Here is a 6,000-nt window from a genome sequence, read left to right on the forward strand (position 1 = left end):
TTGTATTTTGCGTTATGTTAAACGTGACATCCAACATTATGGTTTTTTAAGCTATACATAAACCAATTATAGATCTTGTTCGTCAAGAATAATCAGGTTGTGCATAACAGTGGGTGCATATTGCATCTTTAAATGTGTATAAATCATATAGTATGTGCGTCTCATATAAACTCATCTACGTCTGACATGAATTTATGTGTGTTCAACATAAATCCATTTGCTTTTAACGCATTTACATTTTTGTCTAGCGAGAAGTGATGTTTTCACATCCAAACCTCACTTAAACTCCCTGAAGTTGACAAATCAGTCCAGAGCCGTGGCTGACAATTTGAGGATCCCGGACGAAATTTGATTTTGAGTCTTTTGTACAATAAAAAAAATTACAAGCAAAAAAAAAAGAAAAAAGAAATCTTTGTAAAATGTGTAGTGTAGAGTCTAAGTGATTTTTTGAATATAGTATCGTTTGCATCATAATTTTTACATACGTATTTTTGAAATTTTCTTAGAACACTTACATTGCTTGATATTTCTTAAAAACGCCTCAAATGATGAAAGAAATGCACCCGACATAACAAAATTGTTAAAAGAAAGTATAACTGAGCAGAAATAGAGTTTAATTTAGCAATTGAAGAAAATGGAAAAATAACCAACCAATATTGGACAAAGTGGGACTCGAACCGAGGGCACGCACTTGGAAGCTCAACTCTCACCAATAGAGCTATCAGACTTAGACCTAACATCTTAAGTGATTTCAATAAAAATCTAAGGACTTGATTCACATTACAAGTGTCTCTTTGGACTGGTTGCTCATTTCTCCTGGTTTGATCTAAAAAGAAAGAATTAAGGAGAACAATCACAAATTCGTGTATTCATGGTTCTCTCCAATATACGAGATTGATATAAGCTACATCTGGAGAACGAGATCAATGCATTTTGTATAGATCGCATGGCTAACGTCTGTATTGATTATTTATTTTGTATGGAATATTGTAATTTTAAGGATACATTAGATAAATGAAAGACATTCAAATACGTAGCTCAAGTACTTCTTTTTTCTTTTTAGTTGTTGAAAAAATTGAAGTAATTTTTTTTTGTTGAAAGGTAAAATTATATTAAGAAACAAGAGTATTAAGGGTTCAACCTTGATTATTGAACAAAATAATATACAACTCACGAAAAAGCTCAAGTACTTTTTTTTTTTTTTGATGAAATAGCTCAAGTACTTGATTATTGAACAAAATAATATACAACTCAAGAAATGAAGACTATCATTAACAAAAAAAAAAAAATGAAGACTATGAAATAAGAGTTCAACCTTCAAACAACCATTCAAATGAAAGTGTAATTAGATTAAGTGCCTTTGTCCTCCATCAAAAAGAAAAGTCAAAGAGATCAAGTCTTCTTCTTCTTCTTCTTTTTTTTTTTTTTTTTTCTTAGATCAAGTCTTCCTGAGATTAAAAAATGTACAAAAAGAAAATGGTGATACACCTGTCTAGTCCGTAACTCCTTAGATGCCTATTTTTGACTCCTCATATTTCTTCAATATAATAGTTTAATTGGAATTATCAGACAAAATTGACCTTAATATATATATATATTTGGTTATGATAGCTAATAGTAATAACATGTATATGAGAAGTACCGGGAAAACCAGTCTCAAGCAAAGTTTAGGCCGAAATCGGATATGTCTTCTCATTATTGGAGCTTCGGATAATTTTATCGACTTTTGCTCCAATCACAAGAAACCAAATGAAATATATACTTAAAATCTTCTCGAAATTTCTTGTTCTCTAATATTTTTCTATGTCAATTTTTTTTTAGTTGAACTATTCTTCATTAATTAGTAAAAACATTATTACAATATTTATCAACTAAAATACACGGAACATTTTTCCACTTTTTACTTCTATTCTTCTTTCTTGTCCATTTAGCTAGTTTATCTGTTTACGAGTTGAGTTCTCTTTTGGTGTATTTGAACTGAACCACATCAAAGTCTTTTCTGTTCTCTCGTATTCTGCGAATATGGATTAACGATTGCCAGTGAATTGAATGATTTTTGTTGTGGATGTGGTTGATAATGTTAATGTTGTCGCTTTCTATTATAATTGACTTGTAATTCTGACCTTTCGTCCATTCCATGCCATGTAGGATTGTCATTGCTTCACTTTCTTCACTATTTCTTGCCCTCGAGGATTTGACTCGAGCTTCAATGAATTTTGACTCAGCATTATGAGCTATTAAGCTTATTCCCGTATTGGATGTTACATTAATAAAAGATGCATCAAAATTAATCTTGATAAAATGTTCTGCTGGAGGTTGCCACTTTTCAGTGGTTTATGATTGTTTTTCTTAGGTTTTTTGTTGTTTTTTCGAAATGTTGTGATCATTCTGATGATCTTATGAAGATCATTGATCTCATGCTGGAAACAGTGGTCACATCTCACTTTCCGTAAAATCCATAGGTGTTTGCAAAGTGAATTTGTTCACTTGTGTAACTTTGAAGGGCATTGTCTTCCCATGAGAAGATCCAATCAGAGATAGATGTAATGTTCTCAGATATAATATTAAAATGAAACCAAACGTTTTTAGCTAGTGCGCAGTGTAAAAGTGCATGTTCAATTGTCTCGATATTCATACAATTCGGACAAGTAGTGTTATTATCGATGTATTTTCCTATTCTCTCTCTCACAGGAAGAGCTTTAGTACAGATTTTCCAGATGAAGATTTTTATACGTGGAATCGTCGGAAGAGTCCAAATGAATTTCCAGTTATGTTGATTAGGATTTTGGGTGATGTTGTTAGTGCTAAGATGATGATACATAGATTTCACTGTGAAATTACCCGATTTGGTAAGCTTCCGTTTGAGTTGATCTTTTCCTTCGCTGTTCACTGGGATCGCTTTGATCAGGTTTTGAGTCGCGTCATCAAAATTGGCGTTGAGAATCTCGTTATTCCAGTCGTTATTAGTAATAAGTTGGGCCACCTTGTTCAGATTGGATTGGTTGGTGTTCGACAAATTTGACCAATATCCATAAACATACTTCATCAAATACTAACCCTAGTTTTTGATGGACTAAACTGGAAAATTTGGTCAAATTTGTAAATTATCATTGAGGAGGGGCCTTTTAACAAAAATGAGGGGGCCCTATAAAATTAGCCTTAATATTTTATGGTCTTCAGCTTCCTATGACATTTTTGTAAATTATCTAACAAATGAAAAGATAAAAATAACCTTGAGAGTCGATCTATCTCTCTACTGAACACGGTTCGCTCTCTCTCTAGAACTAAATGAACTGAATAAATACTTAATTAAAAAGATTGTTGAATCTCACTTCGATTTTGATTTTCTAATATATGCGTGGTTCTAATATTTAAAATCTCTTTTAATTTTTCATTATTTAAGAGTTTGAAAATATTGTAGAACTCTAAAATACACTTGATCATTTATTCACGGTCAAGGTACAACCAAAGAGAAGATAACACAACTCTACACTTAGTTTTAATATTTCACAACCCCTTTACAATTCCTTGCAATAGGTTTTGTGATGGTTTGCAAACCTTCATATTTTTTAACTAAATTAGGTTTACAGAGTATTTTGGAAAGTTATGGGTGCCTTAAAACACAATAACTTATTTTGTTTTTTAACTAAATTTTTCAAGATTAAAAACTTCTCCCGACCTATTATTGTGTTATTATCAATAGAAGTAAAAGGTTGAGTCAAATTTTAAGGCTTTCCATGCTCTTCGAGAAAATCTCTCAAGAAGAAGACTTGGCCTTGGTCAAAGGTTTGCTGACATATTATTAAAGAACTATTTTATTGATAGAATCACAATTAAAATTTGGTTAATACTTATGTGTCAAAGTCATTATATATTTTTATAGGGGAGCCAATTTGAGAATGAAAGTGAAAAATATTATTTGAAGAAGGGAAATAAAATTTAGGGTATCACAATCAAAACGGCATTATATTTTAATTCCCCATAAACTAATTGAATACGAAATCTAAAGAAAGTGAGACGATTTATCATCAAATTTGAGCGTTAATTTGATCAATTCTAGTACTAATTAAAAGAAAACTCGTACAAAAACTGAACTTACTTGACTAAATTTCGAAACCACAATTTCATTTTTCACTATAGTCAGAATAACATCTCATGTTTTGGTTTGAAAATCAAATCTTATTCTTCTTCTTGTGCCCACTAATCCACATAGAAAAATTTAATAGTCTTCTCATAAATTTTTTTCCTACATCGAGAAAATGTTGATCAACTTCCTAAGTGAATAAAATTTTGGTCAACTTCAAAACTGAAGTAGATCTCACAACTCAGTGTTCTCTTTAGGTTTTGTCTATCCATCTAAATAGGTCGGGATTCTACTCTTCTGACCTACTGGCAGGGCAGAACACCTCAGAAGTCGATTGGACTAGAGTACTAGACTGTGCCCTGCCCTTTTTTCGCACCTTTTTCACTTTTTCTTATTCCTTTCCCGCGCTTATTTCCCGCCTCCTCATTCCGTAACTCAACGTTTCCTCAATGTCTATGGATTCGTCGATGGAACTCCGCTGAAAAGAACAACTAAAAACACCCATTTCTTGGTCATGTAATTTCAAGGTTAGAACCCTAAATTAAGCTCCGTATTTATTAATCAAAATGATTTCCCCTCTTTGTGATCTATACCTTCATTAAAAGATTTTCTTCATATGATTGATGATTGATCTGTTAGGGTTTTAGGTTAGATTCATAAAAATGGGAAATTTATGAACCAGACGTCTAATATCATCTGAATGGAGTTTTCTCTTTTTTGCTTTCCAATTTAGGTTTTCTGTACCATTATTATTAGGGTTTCTGAGATGCTCTTAGCACGGGTGACTCTTGTCTCTATGAAAAAAAAAACATTAAAGAAAGAAAACCCTAATTTTGAATTTCCCCAACTTTAGACCCACCCAGTCTTTGTTTATCGATCAAATCAAAATCAAACCAAGAAAAGAAGCTTCAAAAGAGAAGGAAAAAAACAAGAAAAAATAAAGGTTTTGAGAAAGAAAGGAAAGACCTTTTGTTTCCTTTAACTTAAAAAGATTACAAATTTACTGAGTACAACAATGAGAGACTAGAAGAAGAATCTTTCTTTTCAATTTCTTTACTCAAGTTTGAATGGACCAAAAACTAAAGATTCCCAAAAGTTAAAGTCTAACAAGAAATAAAAACAACAAATACCCAAGATGATAATAGAGATGAGAATTACTAGGTATTCTTCTAGTTTGTAACGCCCCAAGTCTTAACAGTTACCAATAGTGTCCACGCTTTTGACACTCTGGTCCAAGCCCAACGGGTACAAGGTTTTGTGTCTGGAAGAGGCTTAACGAGCCCACCCATAACGTTTACATATAGGCCAAACATCGGACACTCGTCCAAGCGAATTAGGATTATTGGTTTATTACAAGTTTAATAATGTTGGGTGAAGAATTTTACTTTAGTTTTGGAACACAAAACACTGAAAAGCATAAAAAAACATAAATAAAAGCTAAAGATGATTGATTGATAGAGATTGTTAGTTGTTACATATCATGTACTACTAGTCTTCTTCCATATAATGTATGAAATATCTTCCGACTAGAACATTTCTTTGATTGTGTTCCACTTTATCTACTACCTTTTCTTCTCTATCTCATGAACACACACTTTGGATATATAGGGAAGAGTTATGAGACACTAAAGTAAGACAGTCTCTGCAGTTTGCAGAAGTTGTCTTATCTTTCTCAACTTTCTTTTACTTGTGTTATATGTGAGAGAAGTTTGGCTTTCTTTAATCCCTGGTCAAATAAATAAGTATCGAACATTTTGACATAATGGGTTTTTCATAAAATGTCTTAAGGAGTGTTATGAGTACCAAATCAAAGATACATACAAGATGATGATATTCACACCCATCTTGTAATAAAAATCACTTCATTCTTTCTCACTAACTAAACATTCTCGAAACCCAATTAGTCGAATTCCTAG

The sequence above is a fragment of the Eschscholzia californica genome, unplaced genomic scaffold (assembly GCF_041429995.1).
Source record: "Eschscholzia californica isolate CP2 unplaced genomic scaffold, dmEscCali1.0.p SCAF_4, whole genome shotgun sequence".
Lineage (NCBI taxonomy): Eukaryota > Viridiplantae > Streptophyta > Magnoliopsida > Ranunculales > Papaveraceae > Eschscholzia > Eschscholzia californica.